At 43.7% G+C, this 20,124-nt stretch overlaps 1 protein-coding gene across 3 annotated transcripts in view; it reads right to left on the reverse strand.

The window, feature by feature from the left end:
* Elmod1 (ELMO domain containing 1) overlaps window positions 1-19,131 on the reverse strand; it is a 58,792-nt gene extending 39,661 nt beyond the window's left edge. For all 3 annotated transcript variants that reach the window (XM_059266907.1, XM_059266906.1, XM_059266905.1), the window contains exon 1: window positions 19,075-19,131. The gene's annotated coding sequence lies outside the window, so the exon portion shown is untranslated. The remainder of the gene's footprint in view (window positions 1-19,074) is intronic.
* Between the last annotated feature and the right edge of the window lie 993 nt (window positions 19,132-20,124).

Below are 20,124 nucleotides of genomic sequence, written 5' to 3' on the forward strand. Positions count from 1 at the left end.
TTCTCACTACTCACCTTTGAAAGGAGCCAGGGAGTCTTGGAGAAATGTTCAATCTAAGACTGGGACATAATGAGAAACATCATGCTGTACCAGAAAGGGACATGTTTAAGACAAACAAAATAAACAACAGATAAACATGGAAAGAGCCCCTAATGGCCAAAGAAGGAACAATCTGGGTAACAAAATAAAGCAGTATTGAATCAGAACCTATGGATAATGAAGATCCAAGGTTCTATATCAGTACTCTATCAGTACTGGATGACTGAATCAGTAAACACAAGGAGGAGGCTACACACCTATTACCTCTTAAACGAAGGCTAGATCTAGTGTCTTCCTGAATATAGTGTGGAAAGACAGAGAAAGGAGGAAATCATGCAGAGAAACTTGACAAGCCCAGGTCAGGGGCTAAAGGCAAATGCCACCAGTGAGAAGTGGCACAGACAGCACAGAGCCACATGTAAATGATACTTGTTCCCGTGGTTCCCCTCAATGCTATCACCCCAGTGCAATCAGGAGAGAAACATTAGACAAACCCCAGAAGGAGGACACGCCATAGAATACATAACTGGACTTCGCAAAATGCTTAAGGTAATTAGACATAAGGAAAGTCCCATGAAGTATGGAAGCCAAGAGGCGTGTGCCTAAGGAGATTGGTCCATTAAAGGAGGTGTCCTAGGCAGGGTCCTGAAGCAGAAAAGGGATATGAGGTAAAAGCTAAGGACATGTGACGAGAGAACAGTCCTGAGTGTCCTAGCTCAGTGGGTGAAGGCACTGGCTGTGCATGGCGACCTGAACTCAGTTACCTGAACCCATGATGGAAGGAGAGAACCAACCCCTGGAAGCTGTCCTCTGACTTCCACACACATGTGGGTGGCATGTGCATGCTTGCATTTACACACACACACACACACACACACACACACACACACACACACACAAATCATTCACACACACACACACTTATCATGCACATACCCACAGAGTAATAATAATAAAATAAAACTGAAAATACTTACAAAATATTATTTAAAAGAGAAAATATGGACTTGGGTTAATAATGAGATACCAACACATATCTGTTAGCTGTGGCAAGTATATTGCATCAATGCAAGATATTAACACTGGAAACTGGGTGGTAGTATAAAGGAACTATCTGCACTGCTTTTGTGACGTCTCTGCAAACAAATATCATTCTAAACTTGTGTGTTTACGAAGATGTAATGCTTCTTATGCCTTAGACACAGAGTTAGGCAGTAAGGATACAGGATGAATTAGAGGGACATGGCTGCATCCTTCAGACCTAACAATCTTGAGTGACAGGCTGACACAGGAAAGCAGATAGGTACCTAGGCACAGAACTACAAGGGGAAATGTCTCCTGAGACACCAAGTAAGAGAGACGACCAGCTTAAATGTAGGAGGTAGGGGGCTCCCCAAAGAGCACACGCAGCACCTCAGAAGTAAAAGAAAGCACAATGTGTCTAGAGAGGATGTTCCTGTGACGGAAGGCGGCCCTCAGTGAGAAGGCAGCAGGAGGTGGAAAGGTGAATAAGGTCACATTGGAAGGCTTTGAAGCATCTCGCATGAGCAGTGAGAACTACTGCAAGTTTTCAAGTTGGTATGTAACACAGCTTAATTATTGGTTAAAAAAAAATACTCCAGGGGCTGGAGAGATGGCTTGTGATTAAGAGCGTTGGCTACTCTTCCAGAGACCCTGGATTTAGTTCCCAGCACTCACATGGTGGCTCGGAACCATCTGTAACTCCAATTCTAGGGGAGCTGATGCACTCATCTGGCTTCTGTGTACATGAGGCATGCAAATGGTGCACAGACATGCATGCATGTAGACCATTCATACACATAAAATCACAGTGAAATTTAAAACATACTCTGATTGTAGTACAAAGAATGAGTTGTACTGGGGTGAAATTACAGGGGGCAAAACCATTTAGAAGCTTGCTGTGATGATCCTGACAGTGATATAGGAAGGCAGTGGATGGAGATACAGGGTGAAGAATTTGAGAGATACTTAGCAGGTGGAGTTGGCAGGACTTTTGTGATCTGACCAGTTGTTGCTGGGGTTGGTGAAGGAAAAGGAGGAGCCCAACACACGTCCCTGTTTGTGGATGGCAACTGGATAGAGAGTTCACTGAGATATAGAACTTTGGAGAGTTGGACTTGGGAATCTAGGACATTCTAAGTTTTTAGGGCCAAGTGATGGTATGAAGATAGATGGATTTGAAGGTTAAGAGATCAGTCAAAATTCTAGATAAACATTTAGAATATAATTAGTACCATAGTCTAGGAGGAATTACTAAACAAACCAGATATGCAATCCATGTTCATGACAACTGTTCTTCATGAGGATGAAACTAAACTGGAGTTCTCATAAGACAGAGATGGTAAAGAATGAATTACAGCCAAGAGTATGCTGTCAGACTTAACAGACAATTTTATCTTCAAGTAGTTCAATTGGTTTGAACAAATTTGGTTTATCTAAAAACAAACAAACAAACAGACAAAACAAACAAACAAACAAAAACCTTTTATGTCTAGTTAGCAAAATAATAATAAGTTCTGCCCTAGAGACTACCTGTCTAGTCACAGATTCTTGGCTGGACATAAAGATGGATGGTGAGGGAAGAGGGTTGGATCAGGGAGACACTGGGAGAGGGGTGGAGGCAATCAAAACACATTGTCTGCAATTCTCAAAGAACTAATAAAACTTTATAAGATAAAATGAAAATATATAGACTTCAACTCATAACAACACGGGAAAAATGAAATGATACAACACTAACGCTAAAGAAGAACTAAAGCAAAACCTTTCTGTGCTGACACCATAGTCCCTGAATCTACCCCTGGGGAAGAAACTTCTCAAGTGTGGATACGGCCAGCGCTGCACTGGACAGTGCAACACAGTTTGGAACTATGAGGAAGACTTAACTCTCCACGGGAAAAGTCGCCAGTGTGGTAGGGAGGGTACTGGTGGTCATGAGCGTAAGTTTTGGAGAGGAAGTTTATAGCTTGAATCTACAATTAGCCAGCTGATAGCTTTAGTCAAGCTGCTTAATCTGTCTAGGGTTCAGTGGGGAGGGTAATTGTAGCTACTTTGCAAGGTAGTTCCAAGGACTGAATGGAGCAAAGCATGCAGATGCGTTGTATATATACTTACAGGTGCATAATGGGCACCCAGGACCTGAGCACCCATGGCGTTATTACTTTGCCATTATTATCATATCTTCAACTAAAGTAAAAGATGATTTTGTCAAGGGTCGCTTGAGAAATTGCTAAAATAAGTTCTGGTTTTGGTGACCTGCATTGACGCAATGATGGTGTGATACGAGAGAGAAGCAAATAGGCGAGGAGTATGTATCAGACAGAATCAACTGGGTCCACTTATTGGTGGACAAAAGTGACGGAAACAATAGTCATCCGTTCTAGTCATCTGCCCTCCAAATAGGAGGAACACACAGCAATTAGATCTAATTTATGTACACACACCCCCACAAAAGAAACATCAACAATGGCCGGATGTAACGGGGCAGGATCGATGACGCTCTGAGCTGCTGTTGATAGCGAATATCCTTTGGTTGCTTTTCCGCGAGGGTGCCAAGTGCCACAGTCCTCCTTTGTAGCCAAATTAGCCCTTTCCGGGTGTCTCCTCATCGTCACCACTGTCACAACAGACATCTCGAGAGTCTGTGCACGTCAGGCTACTAAGTTTAGTGATTAAATGTCAGTTCCCTGCTTGGTTATAGCTACTTCACTCGCTGACACAGAAAAAGTTCACCAATTTTCTGGCTAGACATTATTGCTACTTCTTTCATGGGAAACATAAAGGAAAACATAGAAACATAAAAGCCATTCTGTGCACTGTCCCTAACCCTGACTTAACCTCTAGATGGAGGTTACTCAGGGGTGGACGCCAGAATTTTCTGTTGTCTTCTGTATCCTTAATAGTGTTCCAAAACTTAAAGAAAAATTTTTTCAAATGTGTGTGTGTGTTTGTGTGTGTGTGACACACCCATGTGCTTGCCTGAAGGCCAAAGGAGAATGCCAATGTTCTACTCTATGACTCTCTTACTTATTCCCTGGAAACAAGCCCCGGAAATCCTCCCATCTCTGCCCCAAACAATGTTGGAGCTACAGGTGCCTGCATCCCTGCCCAGCAAGAGCACAGCATGTGGGTACAAGGCATCTGGACTCTGGTCCTGATGCTGAGCAGCAAGCACTCCTATCCACTAAGCTGTGTACACACCACCTACACAGGATCCTAAACTGTATGATGCCTGGTATGTTGAACACTCACTGCTCCATTTGTCAGTGAATGCTATCTTTTTCTCAGGAAAATGCACTTTAAAAACATCAATCGATAATAACGCTAGTAAAACAAGCTCTAAATGCCCCACCTGGAAGAAAAAAAATCATAGCTCTTACCTTCCCTATAATAAAGAATACGATTATAAACCAGGCTTGTTAAGCACGGTAGGGCATGGCAGTGATTTGTCTCCATGTGTACAGAGATGAACGGATCCAAAGGGGAAGATCAAATGATTGGGCTTGCTGATCAAACACCCCGAGAGGAGTTGGCACTTCGGTATGGGGCTGTGCTGTTATCTGCTTCTTCCCTCTTTTTCCAGCTGGGAGGGAAAGGATAGCGATGAGTGGTCCAAGACTTCTGAAAGGCTCCTCACTCCCGACATCAGGGGACTTGCCCTGCCTTCTTTGAGCACGAAGCTCCCGGAGGTTCTTTGTAAAGTACCACAGTGTAACCCCATCTCTTCCATCCAGCCCTTGAACACCCCAGGGAATGAGTTAGAGACTCCTCCACTAGAGGAAGCAAAGCTCCTTTCTTCAAAATCTTAATCTTTATGAGAGAGAGAGAGAGAGAGAGAGAGAGAGAGAGAGAGAGAGAGAGAGAGAGAGAAGCTACTTCCTGTACAGTCTTTAAAATTTAACTGACTGTATCCTCTAACAACCAAAATGCTTGTGGGCACATGGTGCTTACACATACATAAAAAACAAACGACAAGGTGAGTGTTATTTCATTTTAACATCTGCCCAACTTGTGATTATCCCAGTATTTTAAAAAGTTGTATAGAGTACATTTAAAAATAAAGTTCTAATTCCAGCACTCAGGAGGCAGAGGCAGGCAGTCTCTGTGGGTTCGAGGCCAGCCTGGTCTACAAAGTGAGTTCCAGGACAGCCAGGGCTGTTATACAAAGAAACCCTGTCTCAAAAACCCAAAATAAACAAAAAAATAAATAAATAATAAAAATAAAATTCAACCTGAAGAATTAAATCTCAGTTTAAGGTTTGGTGGGATTAATAACTGCTGATATTTATATACGCGCTGCTAAGAGTTGGGCAACAACCAGTGGGTTTTGTTTATATAAACTCAATCCTAGCCACTTCCTGAAGTGAATCATTAAGTACGTCTCCTTTTTGGGGACACTGAGCTAGAGAGGTTAAGGGACCTTCCGAGGAAGGTCTATGGTTAGCACGAGGCAGAGTTGAGATTCAGGAGGCAGTGGCACTTGGCTCTCTTCTGTGCTCCCTCTAGAAGCCACTAGAACAAAAATTCCAGACAGACATAGAAAAGGGAATGAAAACTCCATCTAATGGACACTAAAGTGCAAAGCTAGGAAGCCATCAAGGTGTGAGTCTGTACCTGTACCCCAAGCTTCATGGCATCCTTGGGGATCTAGCTGGGAGACCGACTGCCTTCCAGATACTTCTGACCTTATCTTATGATGCTTGTGGCCCTTCTAGAATGTAATGAAATCAGACTAGAGATGACATCCCTCAGTCAGGTGGAGATTTGGGAATCTACTAGAAATAGATATACGTGGGCCCAGAGGGACGGCTCAGTGGTTAAGAACACTGGCTGCCCTTCCAGAGGACTGGCTTTGACTCCCAGCACTCACATGGTGGCTCGGCCTTACAACCGTCTGTAGTACCAGCCCCAGGGGACCCAACACCCTCTTTTTTATTTTGTTTTAATTTTTATTTTTTGAGACAGGGTTTCTTTGTGTAATAACCCTAGCTGTCCAGGAACTCACTTTGGAGACCAGGCTGGCCTCGAACTCACAGAGATCCGCCTGCCTCTGCTTCCCGAGGGCTGGGATTAAAGGTGTGCACCACCACCGCCCAGCCCAAGACCCTCTTCTGGCCTCCACAGGCACTGCACACATGTGGTGCACAGATACACATGCAGGTAAAACACTCCCCCCCCCCATAACAAAGTGAATACAAAGTAAATCTTTAAAAAAGAAATAGATGTGTTTCTTTTTTACCCACCCCTTCCTCAGTGATGACATGTTTGCGTGGTAAAACGGAGGGAAAACATGAGCTCTCTAGAAAAGGCTCACACTAACAAATACCTGAAGCTGATGGAATTTGAAGGTCAGATGAACTCGGCTCACATTAATTCTTTATTATGCTTTGCATATATGCCTGTCTTCGGATGATTTCCAGTTAATTAGAAAAGAAAAATTCTACCCAAAATGAGCATGCCAGCAAGGAACACATCTGCACGGGACACAAACAAGGGCACAGATTGTGGGTAAAGGGACCGAGTAAAAAAACTTGTCGAACTGCTGGGCTCTGCCTGGGCAGAGCCACAAACCGAAGACAGGTGCTGTCATCAGTCCTTTCAGATCAAATGGGCTGTGCATCGGCCTTAGGTTGGGTGAGTAGATAGGTCTAATTTAGTGTGGTGGTTCCAAAGAAAATGGCCCCAAAGGGAGTGGCACTATTAGGAGGCGTGGCTTTGTTGGAGGAAGTGTGTCACTGTGGGGGTGGGCTTTGAGGTTTTTTTCTCAAGCTTCACTCAGTGTGACAGTCAGTTGACTTCCTGTTGCCTGCAAGATGTAGCACTCTTGGCTCCAGCACCGTGTCTACCTGGACGCCGCCATGCTCCCGTTCATGATCGTAATCGTAATCGACAGAACCTCTGAAACTGTAAACTGTCACCTCCATTAAAAGTTCTTTGTAAGAGTTGCCCTGGTCATAGTGTCTCCTCACAGCAATAGGAATTCTTAACTAAAGACAATTAGCAAATTCAGATAATGTCTATATTTTCAGCCTGCTTCATATTTGAGCAAGTCCTGAGAAGTAACAAATCTATATAAAGAAAGATGAGAGACTTGTATGTGGTGGCACACGCTTTTAATCCCAGCACTCAGGAGGCAGAGGCAGGCAGATCTCTGTGAGTTCGAGGCCAGCCTGGTCTACAGAGCGAGTTACACAGAGAAACTCTGTCTCAAAAGACCAAAAACAAACAAAAAACAAAAACAAAAAAGATACGATGCAATAAAATATCAAATTGGATAAAAAAGACAGAAAATGGAAGGAATTAGTAAGGTGATGGAGGGATGAAATGGAATGGGGAAGAAAAGAAAAATTTCCTAAGGCTGTGAGCATTTGAAGTATGGATAAAATGTAATTTTGGGTTTAAGGTATTCACATGACAACAGAAAACTAGCAATATGAAAAATGACCAACCTGGAGAATAAAAAAGTCTTTGAAATTTTGCAGTTACCATTCACACATGCCACCCAGCATATCCTACTAGAGGTGTAACGCTCACGGATAACCATCTCCCTGAGGCCACGATCCAGAGTCGCTCCTTCCTCAGCAATTATCTTTAAAACCGACCCGCTGACATGCCCTAACATGACAACCAGGAAGCCGTTTCCCTTCCTCAGACATAAACACTCATTGGGGGTGATTTTGTGATTTACAGCAATGGCAGCAGTCCGTGTTCACCATAGAAGTCAAGGCTGCCCATCAGTTTACTTCTGACCTGCTTCAAAAGCACATGGTTGTCTGCCTTTCCAGGCATTGAACGGTCGGCGAGTGCAGTTGATGAGCTATGCCTCTGACCTTTAAAAGACTATGGAAATTTTAAAAAGTAATGGTCCATTTGACATAAAATGTCCTCAATATTTTAGTTTTGAAAATCAAAATTCTAAATAAAAACCACTGTAAAAGACAGCAAAAATGTGGCCACAGTTTCTCACATTAAAAGTAAATGTGCTTTCCTGAGAAACACATATCTGGAGTGAAGAAAGATGAGCTCTTAGGGACTGGAGTACCAAGTCTTACTATTCTGATGATTTAAGTAATGTGAAAGTATCACCCTGGTATACATAAACTTTTTATTTCATGTATTTACTTTCTTACCTTTTTCTAGTTTTGTGTATTATGTGTGTATGTGTGTATGGGTATGTGTGTGTCTGTGGATGAGTGTGTGTGTATGTATGTATGTGTGGGTATATGTGTGTGTGCATATGGGTATGTGTGCACGTGTGTGGATGAGTGTGTGTGTATGCATGTGTGGGTATATATGTGTGTGTATGGGTATGTGTGCACATGTGTGGATGAGTGTGTATGTATGTATGTGTGTGTGTATTGGTATGTGTGCATGTGTGTGGATGAGTGTGTGTATGTATGTGTGGGTATGTGTGTGTGTGTGTGTGTGTGTGTGTGTGTGTGTGGGTACTTGTGCCTCTGCATGGCTGGAACATGTGCATGTGTGTGGATAGGTGTATGCACATCAGTGCAGGTGGCCATGGAAGTCAGAGGCATTCTCTATTGCTTGCTGCCTTATTTCTTGAGCTAGGGTTTCTCACTGAACCTAGATCTCACTGATTTGGCAAGGCTGGTTCCAGACGCCCTCTTATTTCATCCCTCTCTGCTCTGGGACTACAAGCACATGCCCCTGCACCTGGCTTTTCACATGGGGATTCAGGCTCAGGCCCTCATGGTTGTGTGGTAAGCACTTTACAGACTGAGCCATCTCCCCAGTTCCTTATTGAGATTTTTACTCAGAATATGATAGTTTTTTATCAATGACATCCTAGGTTCAGTGAAATATAGATGGGCTGATCAGGAACAGAATGGTGATTAAGACGTGATACACTCTAGAGACTTCTAAGCTTTACATGTTAAAAAAGAAAAAAAATGTTGCCTCTTGAACTAGTTGAAACATAGTATTTTTTTGTCCTGACAAGTATCCTTTCTTACACCAACCCCCCATTTCACCCTAAAGCAATCTTTAAAATCATTATGCTCCTAGGTTCACACATCTCCACCTAAGTTTGCTATTGGGGTCCCCAGACCAGAAGCTTAGGCCAAGCAAGGTGACTTGTCTCACAAACACTAAGAAAACAAATAAACATCTCCCCATCTCGCGCCTTTCAGAATGTTGTGCACTTAGTGGGTCCTAGTGGTTGATGACTGCCCCTCCATTACCCTGGGATTAATCGTGTGCTAAGCAGGGCTTACTACTGCAGAAACAGAAACTAGTGGGCCAAAATGGATCATTCCCAGAACCCCAACATTCAAGAGGCTAAGGCAGGAAGATCTCCAAGAGTTCAAGGCCAGTCTGGGCTACTGTCTCAAAAACCAAACCCCAAACCGAACAAACTCTCTCTCCCATTTAAGTAGAAAATGCATTTGTCATGAAAGTAATCCCCAGATTTCCAGGTGGGCAAGGAAATTAGGTTTGGACCAAGGCTGTAGAGCCAAAAAGAAAGAAAAAAAGAAAAAGAAAGAAAGAAAGAAAGAAAGAAAGAAAGAAAGAAAGAAAGAAAGAAAGAAAAAGCTTAACATGTGACATAGAAGCCCCAGAGGAAAGAAACCTCTACCGCCACCACCAGACCCAGGCTGGTACTGCTTTGGCACTGTCTGGAGTTGGTAGAGGGGCTTTAATGGCTGGAACCCCACAATGGAATTTGGATGCCAGGAACAGGTCTCAGATTCAAAGGTGTGTGAAAAAAGAAACCTCTGGCACTTTCCACGCGTGTTGTGGGAAGTGGATCTGTTTTGTAACGCAGGGGGAGTCTTGTGATGGTTGATTTCATGTCAATTTCACTGGCCCAAGGAGTCCCAGGTACATTATTTCTGGGTATGTCTGAATGTAGTTTCTGGATAAGATCAGTGTTTGAACCCCTGGACTGGATAAAGTGTATTTCCCTTCCCAGTGTGGCCAGCACTATCCAGTCTGCAGTGGGCCTGAACGGGGCAGAGGTGGGAGGAGGAACTGGTGTCTTTTGGCTCTTTGGTAGAATCACAACTTTTCTGGGTCTTTGGTTTGCAGACAACAGATTATGGACACAATTAAAAGAGCCCATCTTTTGTAATAAATCTCTTCATGCACACACACACACAGAGACACACACACAACATGGGTGTACGTGTGTGCACAAATATGCTTATTTCTTGTTGATTCTGTTTCTCTGTACAACAATGAATACAGTCCCCAACATAGGACAGGAATTTTGAAGGCAGTGTTTAAAAAGAATAACAAATGTCCATCCTATAGTATAAACAGATGTCTCTGAAAGCCAAAACATGATGTAGAGTGATGCCAGAGACGGCACCCCCACTGTCATGCTCAATTAGATGTACAACTTAAGACACAAGCCTAGTGTGATCATCATTCAGAAAGAACAATTTCAAATACGAGCTTATGTAATTAAAGAATATTCTGGAAATGACCCAGTGGTAGTCTCAGAACAGATGCACTTATTTAACTCTTAATTGATTAGTTTGTGATTGTTAGTTGCCTAGGCAATAATTAAGTATGAAACAATGAAGTTATATATTCATTTTAAAACAAAGGACAGAAGTACACTAGTTATCTGTTACATATAGTTTATTAAGTTGAATTGGACAATGGCAGATCCATGTGTAAACACCTAGGAACTCAATTTAAAGTCTACAATCACATTTAGGTGGTGATTTTTAGGTCATCTGAACCAAAGTCCTACTCAGGGAAATCATTCTTCTTACACTCCCACAGGTGGTCTCAAGAGTACCACTTTACAGATAGTGTGCTGAATGTTTTGTTTCTGACCCTCTTTGATTTGAGCTTAGGTCATTGATGAATCCAACCCGAAGTTCTGTTCATATTCAAGAAAAAAAAATGTTTTCATAATCCAACAGTAGAAAAACTGGTACTTCCACACTCTGGTCTTGGGAATTGATTTTAGGTCCTAAATGAACCTCACAGCCATCCCTTTAAAAACATAATCTTACTCTTGATTTTTTTTCTGGGCCAAGGAATATCAACTTGAATCCCGATTATTATCCAAATTCTCTATTTTCTGAGATGTTCATGATGACCATGTAGATTTGGATCATTGATAAAGTTGTAAAAATATTATGACTAATAAAGAATTCTAAAGAAAACCAGCAAAACCCACTTTCTATGCTGGTTTCCACATTCTCTCAACATAGTTGGTTCACATGAGACCACATCTCAGATTTCAATTCTGTATCACACTCTCAGATTATTCAAAGGCCCCACTGATAAGCTGTGTTCCAGAAGGATTCTAAACGCATATGTATTTTTTATGAATCTATTATATATGTTTCTAGATGCGCTATCACTTAAAGGAATAGTGGAGGAAACATCTGGTACCATATAGAAGGACAGCTAAGACACAATCATCTGTATTGTTAAATCTTGATCTTATTTATTGCGTTCACACATTGGGCCATGTACACATTATACACAGGATAGAATATGAAGGCATTCTACATTAGGCATTTTAATAAAGGCTTTTAAAATTATGACTAATGATACTTGTAATATGCATCTCAATTAACACAGTTTTAATGAGTGTTTATCACTTTAGGAGAACCTATGATTAAGCTTCACAACTAAAAATAACTACTTACATCTTTTAAAGCTAATTTAAATGGCCCTTTAGGTTTAAGACACTTTAAAACTAAAACCTAAGTGTCCCACATTAGTTGCAGGATCTAGAGAAATCAATCTGGACCTGACCAGTTAATTTCTTTCCTGCTGGCTAGCTTTTCAGTGCTAGAAGATGTTATGCAAGCCACCGGAAGAGTTCAGGAGACACTAGTCCTACCCAGCACTGGATCCTGCATAGTACAAAACCAACCTGCCAGGCAAGATGTGCTGCTGGTACAATACTAGTGTGACTCTTCTGCAGGTAACCAACTGCTTTCTAATTGGATTTTAGGCCTGCTCACAAGAGGGATTTCATGCCTAGTACTGTAAGCCTGTCTCTGAGAGGGTTGTAGGCCACAGGAGGAACCCATCACTGTTGTGTTGCTAAGTGGTCATGTTATCAAACTGCATTCTAAATATTTACGTTATGCCCATAGATTAGTTAGATTAGTGCTGCTCTCAACCTTGGTCAGAGGAGCTTCTTTTTGTATTGGGCAGCAGTTAATACAGAGACTCAAAACTGGTCCAAGTGCTGAGACTAAATGGCTGTGGGTGCTCGGGCCTAATGAGACAGCTATATCAACTGCTCCCCTCCCCAGACTCAGGAAATATCATGGAGGGGAGAGCAGAAAGGATGCAGTCGCTGGAGGATGGGGAAGAGAGTTGTAAATGCTGTCTTCTAGACGTGACATCATCACTGCGCTCCTGAACTCACAGCGGCTACACCGGATCAAGACAGTCAAAATTCCAGGATGAGTATGGGCAGAGCTCAGATGGCCTCATCTCTAGCTAAGGAGCTACTGGCAGTTAATGAGTACTGGAGAAGAGAGAATAATTTTTCTTTTGGGGTATGGCCACTGATTGGCTGCCCATGCTCCAGGGGATGGCTCCATATCCGTGGGCAAATGCATAGCACTAATTTGATTCAGTGGATTATTAACGAGAGAGAGGGGGGGGGGAATGAACTTGGGAGAGGATGTGTTGGTGGGGTTTGGTAGAGGTTGGAGGAAGGAGGAAAGGTGGGTTATCAAAACCTATTGTATGCTTGTGTGAAATTCTCAAAGAATAAATAAAATATTATGTTAAAAATACAGGGGTCAAAGTTGGGCATGGTGGCGCATGCCTTTAATTCCAGCATTTGAGAGACAGAGGTAGGAGAAACTCTGTGAGTTAGAGGCCAGTTTGGTCTACATAGTGAGTTCCAGGACAGCCAGAGTTCCATAATAGAGAGATCCTTTCTCAAAAAACCAAACCAAACCAAACCAAACAAACAAAAAAGTAAAGGGTCTACTACACTATACAACTTTTAGAAAATTTATCTTTCAGATTTTGATAGGATAGCTCTCTGCTTCATTTAAAAGAAAAGTATTTATACAATAAATGCACTCTAGTGACTGATTTACACTTCAAATATTGACAGTGCCAATTGGTGGAGAAAAAAAAGATGTAGGGAACAGAATTCATGTCATTGATGATCTCTGTTAAACTAAAGTGAAAAATCAAAACATCTATGAGATAAATAAATGATTAGCTTCATCATGAATAAAACCTTCAAAACATATGGCAGGGGTTGGAGAGATGGCTGGAGAGATGGTCCATGGCACACACTACTCTTCCAGAGGACTATAGTTCAATTCTTTGACCCATGTCAGGTGTCACGCAACAGTCCTTAGCTCCAGGAGATCTGACGTCCTCTCCTGGCCTTTGAGGACACTGGCACTCACATATATACACAGACACACATATTGTTAAAAAGTCAGCTTTTCACCACCTCCTTGCACACGGGAAAATAGGAAGGAAGGATACAGTGGCTTAAATCAGCTCTTACATCAGACTTTTAATTAATAAGTTCAGCTTAATAATTAAAATGGAAACTTCATTGCAAGAGTATGTGAGGAACTCCCAGTCTGCATCATTAGCTTGCTTGTGACCGGTCTTTAAAATTATACTTATTATTTCTTTAGTTTGTGGAGTGTGTGTGTGTGTGTGTGTGTGTGTGTGTGCGCGCCATCGTGTATGTAGAGAGCAAAGGACAACCTGTTGGAGTAGGTTCTCATCTTCCCAGGGTCAAAGTCAGATCATCAGGCTTGAAGGCGAGTGTCTTTACTGTCTGAGCTATCTCAACTGCAGGGGTGATCTTTCTTTCTTTCTTTCTTTCTTTTTGTTTGTTTATCTGCTTGAGACTGATTTTTTTTTTTTTTTTTTTTTTAGAAATAGGGTCCCTGCCTGGACAGAAACTCATTATGTACACTAGGCTGGTCTTGAGCGAGTGGAGATCTGCCTGTGTCTGCCTCCCAAATGCTGGGACTAAAGATGCACGCACCACCACCTCCAGCTGAGACTGATCTTTAAAAGCAGCTTAATAAATTCTTCTTAGGCAACAACCAAACTGCTTCACCTCCAAAATGTAAAAATTAAAAAAAATCCAATCTGTGTAATTGTTTCAACAGCATGGGAAACATCATATAGAGTATATTCACTTTATATAAATTTCTCATTTCTTTAAGAACAAAGCTATTCATCTGTTGAAATCACAGCAAGACCTCAGGTTTATTTTATAGATACAGACATCAGAGCTGGCATCATATCACTATTTTTTAACTCTCATGCCTTCCATTTTACAGCAGAGAAACTGGAGTAAGGTATGATGCTATTTGCCCACGGTCAGCACGAGGGGGCTGGAAGGTTACATGTTCATGGGATGCAAGGACATCCTGTAAGCAGAATGTTTGGATTCAGAATGTTTACTAAGGATTAGACAGAGAATGAGCATCTGGCATCACCCGAGGCTCTCTGGGTGATAGTCCACCTGAGTTGCCACTGGGGACCATTGCAGCAAAGCTTCCTGTAATAAAGCTGTGTGCGTCCACGTGAAACCTCGCTGAAAATAAGACCTAGGCTCTAATTGCCTTGAACTTGAACGATTTCAGTACGTTTCTTGGCCAATTTCTTTTTCTCTCACATAAGCTCAGAATTATAAGGCAGGAAGATGTTTGACCTTCTGCAAAAAGGACTGGCATAAGTTCCTGAATTAAACTGTTTTCTGCTCTATCTTAGTGGATGATTGTTTATGTGGTAAGACTATTTCACTAGACGTCAGTGTAGGGTAGTTCTTAGGATTTTTGACAATTTATAGAAGAATATGAGCTGGGCCTCATGGGTCAGACCCGTTGATCCCAGTTACTCAAGAAGCTGAGGCTGGTGGATCATAGGTTCTGGACCTTCCTTGACTATAGAGAAAGTCCAAGGCCATATTGAATAACTTAGTGAGACTGTCTCAAAAAAAAAAAAAAAAGTGGCTCCCCTCCCCCTCGGGGGGATGAAATACAGCTCAGCACTAGAGTGCTTGCCTGGCATCCATAAAACCTTAGGTACACTCTCCCAAATCCTTTTTTTTTTTTTTTTAGGAAAAACTAAAGTGAAAATTAGCCACACATATGGATAATTAAACATTTGAGGCTCTTCTGAAAGATGATTGCTAAGATAGCTAGGTATCTTGACAGAAGGGTAATCTAGATTGGCATTCTATTACTGGGCATTGCAGTTTTGCCAACTAGAATCAGGAAAAAACAAGTGATGGTCTCTACAGGACCTGCATGGGTTTAACCTTCAACTTCCGGGCAGCACCCTCCACTGACCCTCAGCGGTACTTCCAGAATCCCTACAGACACAGTTGTGTTTGCTGTGGTATTGTTTGGGAATTAATTTCCTTCTGAACACTAAGTAGGTACTCTCTGATACTACAAGCATATGGTCATTTTCACACGGTGCTATTTCTGTAAAATATGCTTTCTTTCCGTCACCAGCATCTGCTTCCTTCAAGACAACTCAACCGAAACGAAGTGATAGCAATGTAATGTCTTTTCCCACTTGGAGCAACAGATTTGCTGAAACTTAAACATACGCTTCTCTTATTTCAAGAAAGTGTGCCAAAAGAAACTGAATATTGATCGGCACCTCATATGAGACATTTAAGTATCTGCATTTATATAAAAGTAAAAATGTAAAGAAACAGTGTATTCCGATACTGTGTGATGGCTTTTTATCTGAAGAGACCAGGATGGCAGTGGAGTAGTGAAAAGCACCCAATGATGTTAGTCAAAGGCAGGTGACCTGCTTTGTAATATGCAATGGGAGAGCCTGGAGAGATGGCTCACTGGTTAAGAGCACTGGCTGCTCTTTCAGAGGACCCAGGTTCAGTTCCCAGCACCCACGTGACTGCTCACAACCATCTGAGATTCCAGTTCTGGAGGATCCATCGCCCTCTTCTGGCCTCCAAGGGCACCACGTACACACGTGCTGCACAGACCTACAGGCAAAACACCCTCATACATTCAAAACAGTTTTTAAAGATTTTTTTTTTATGTAGAGATCCCTTTGCTAATGGCTACTTGCCAGTCTCTACACTTGCCTCATCTCAGTGCCCTCTTCATTCCCATCAGCAACTATTTCAAAGTCTTTCTTTGGGGGAGGAAACAATGAAAAAGTTGGAAGAGGAGGAGGAGTGCTTCAGGACATGATAGGGCTGCTCTGTTTTTCTAACTGAGGCTATCAGCTAAAAATTCTGAAACTTCTAGCTTCATCTGTTCCCATGACAATTTCTTTACACCTCTTCTCCCATGATAAGAATTCGTTCTCATATCTGAGGCCAGCCCAGTCAACACTGCTGGGGAGCTATCTCATTCCTTGATGGAGATACCTAGCAGAATTCTGTGTCTTCCTCCAGGCTCTTACATTCCCCCCACCCCAACAAATATATGCCTCACACTTCCAACAAAGCAAGCCCTACATTGGTTGATGTAAATCCATCTCCAGCCCCCGCTTCTTCTCATCTTTGGATTTTTGGCAAACTCCCTCAGAGCCTAACAAGTAGAACTATTCAGTAAATATGTGCAGAACCGAGAATCCTCACTTTCAGGCCTGAGTTATTCTCAATAGCTCAAGAGCTGAGCTTGCCCCAGATTGTCTGCAGAGCAGCATATGACTTCTGTTCCACTTTGTTTTTTCAACCCATAGGCGACCCAAAAAAGGCGGAAAGAAACGTTTCCATTATGGGTTTGCAAGTGTGTGGGGGGGGGGTCTGCCCAGTCCAAACTAAATTTCAGAGAAACAACTAATAATTTTTTAAAGTATAAGTCCAAATATCACACATGACATATTTAAATTAAAATAGTGTTTGCTGTTTATTTGAAATTCAAACTTAGTGAGGCAGCTTGAATTTTAATTTGCTAAATACAACAATCCTAAAAATGGTTTTTAAAAATTCTTGGAGGACACGGGGTCTGCTTCCTTGACACACCTGGAAGTTTGTGTCTGAGCTCCGCAAACTTCTCAACTAGCCAGCTTTTACATCCGTGAACACAGCTGGGTTCATTCCTGAGCGATTTGGTGACATACTTTAGGAAATGTTGCTTGTTACATAATATTTCCCTTATTTTGTTAATTCCATAGAATTCCTTTATAATACCATCAACAATTTTTAGCACAGAAGATACTCTAATGCTGTCTTCAACAATCTCTTAAAAAGCTAACATTCATGTATTTTCAGTCGAATCAGCAAGACACAATAGAGAAAATGAGCAAAATTCCATTTCAGTGTGGTTTTCCTTCATTAATCGAGCACAGCAACACTCGCTGTCCTCAGACTGGGAGAAGCAGTCTGGCAGGCAGAGGTGGAGCCGTGATGTAACTGCGGTAGTCTTTGTTGGAAAAGCCTTTCCTAAATGTGCAACATCTGTAAACGGAAGCACCTCAGCCTCTTCCTTGTATGAGCGGACTTGCAAGAGAGAATTATTGCCTCATTACTCTTCACAGGGAATCTTGAGCTTTTGGTCAACAAAAGAATTCATTATAGATGGGTCAAGATTACCTACCTGTCTCTCATGGGGAGGGGGGTGAGGGGGCACTGACTGACTTTGTCTGCAAATGAGTACCATCTTGGAGTACTGACAGCTATGCAGTATGTCAGTTTATTGGTTAATTGAATGGTACAATGGGAGTTATAGCTCAAAGTGTAAGTCTGCTACAACCCAGGAAGTTCCTTGCCATAAAACATGATGTTGCTGTTCTTGACAGCGATGTCTTACAGAGAAAGCATTCGCATTCGTTTTTCTCATAAGAGAGAGGTCAAGAGGGAGTATCTCCCAATTGTGAGGAAAAACAAGAATGTGTGCCTTTGGCAACATTTCAACTACATTGACCTCAGAAGGAAACTTCTAGGGAGAGGATGACTAAGACCGCTGTTACTCTGTGTTGTCATAAGACAACAAGAAATTATGACGTTTATCCCAATGTGGGCATGCTACCTGCTTTCCACCATATTGGTAATGCCAGTTAAGGACGGTTGTCAAGCGACCGACACAACACGCACACGCACGTTGCTGAGACGCAGAACAAAGGCGGAAAGCCTGCCTAAAATCGGTCTCTCCAAACGACAGCCTCAATTTATGACACCAAGCTAGAGCTCGCGGGGATTTGTGACGTCTTTTTCTCGGTTTGCGGGGAGGAAGAAATGAAATTTGGAAAGCTCCAAGCAGTGACTGAGGCTTCCATCTGTGTGTGTATGCGGGGCAGAAAGGCTCCCACACATATTCATTAAACTTGATCTGAAGCAAGCGAGTCTGTGAGGTCGTTTCTGAAATATTCATAAGGTGTGTTACCGGACTCGCCACTTAGAGGTTGAGCAGACACACCAAGAGGGGGAGTAGTCGGTGCCCACACTTGGAAATAAAGCCACTTGGAAAAACAGCATGCCTCACTCCACTGTTCTGGCTTTCACAGCTCCCGGGGCTGTTGTTCTCCGCCTGCCTGTTCAACTGCACCTGCCCCGGAGATGCTCCAAGAGTGGAGTTTCCCACAGTGGGAGGAGATGCAGCGCGCCAGCCTGGCGGACCTGGCTCGGGGTGGAGGCTCCGAGACCTCCGGTCTACAGCGCTGCCCCTCTGCCGCCTGGCACCGCCCTGGGGCCCTGACCGGCAGGACAGAGGGCTCCCCGGGGGGCCAGGACCCCTCCACTTGTCCCAGTCAGGCCGCCCTTTGTCCCCGCTTCGGATCCCTCCCTAGGCACCTGCAGTGGCGTTCAGTCGCTAGGCGACCCGCGCCCCTGGGACGCAAACAGCTTCCAGCGCTGACCCGCAGCGCCGTGGGTGTTAATTTCCCGGCGCAGGGTGAGAAAGAGGATTTGTAGTCTTGGGTGACCCCGGCGCTCCTGCACCCAGGTAGTGCGCACTTTCATTCACGTCCCTTCACCGTCCCCCGAACCCGAGCATTTCTGCGGTACCCTACACAGCTCAGCAGCCGCCTCTCTCTCTCTCTCTTCTCCAAGGGCATTCGCCCCTCGCCTCCCCTAGGGTCGCGACTCACCGGGACAGGGACAGCGGTGGGCTCAGCAGGTCCGGGAGAGCGCCAGTGTGATCTCCATCTACGCGCTGGCGACCGTGACCACCGCGGCTGGTCCCCGCTCGCAAGCTGGACAGAGGCGGCCGCGGCTGCCGCACTGGCTGCGGGCGCGGGAGGGGCGGGGGAGGGGCGGGAATCTGGGTCGCGTGGAGCCCTGCAAGCCGGGATGCACCCTGGGCGGCCGGCGGCGAGGAGGCGACCGAGAGCAGCTGGGGAGGGCGTGCAGAGGTTTCCCTGGGAGCTAGACGCGGGCGGCTACTGAGCATGCTCAGTCCCGGAACCCCTGGGCGCGGGCGAGGCGGGGAGGAATGAGAGCAGGGCCCGTGACTGAATCTGGGAGGAAGGGGTTAAAACTGCGGAGTTGCCCGCAGTGGCCCAGTTTCATTGCCCAGGAGTCCACCACCCCTAAAGAAGTCCAGGGCTGTGAACCTGGGGAGGCCTGTCAATGGGATTCCTCAAGAATCTAGGACAAGGCGTATTTCTCCACTCCGCGGAGGATTGCCCAGAAGTCAAAGTTTGTTTTTAGCTCATCGTCAACCTCCCCCCAGTCCAGATAACACAACCTTCACTTGCTTTCCTTGTGCTCTGCCTCCCAGGCATCCCCTGCCTCTCCTGATTTTTGGACAGGTCAGGTCAAGTTGTCAAAGACCCAGCTCTTTAATTAGGTGTAACTGAGAGCTCACGTCAGTCTTCCCAGGTCCATACCTGTATTTCAACCAGGGCTTCAGAAACAACACCTTATCCCAGGCTTAATTATAATGGGATGAATTATATACATCCTGGCTTGCAGTTATTTGGGAAACACTGGCTAACTCCTAAACACCCACCCCCATCCCATCCCCACTCCTTTTCTCTCAGGTGCATTTTCTGTTTTATGAAGAGTATCTTCATAGATAAGAGTTTCTGGATAACATAGAGAAACAGCATGGCCTTCATAAAGCTTTGTTTTTGCTCGTGGTGTTCTGTTCTTTCTGGTATACGTTTTTCTTTCTGTTCCACTTCACCAAGACCTAC

Source organism: Peromyscus eremicus, chromosome 7, assembly GCF_949786415.1.
Source record: "Peromyscus eremicus chromosome 7, PerEre_H2_v1, whole genome shotgun sequence".
NCBI lineage: Eukaryota > Metazoa > Chordata > Mammalia > Rodentia > Cricetidae > Peromyscus > Peromyscus eremicus.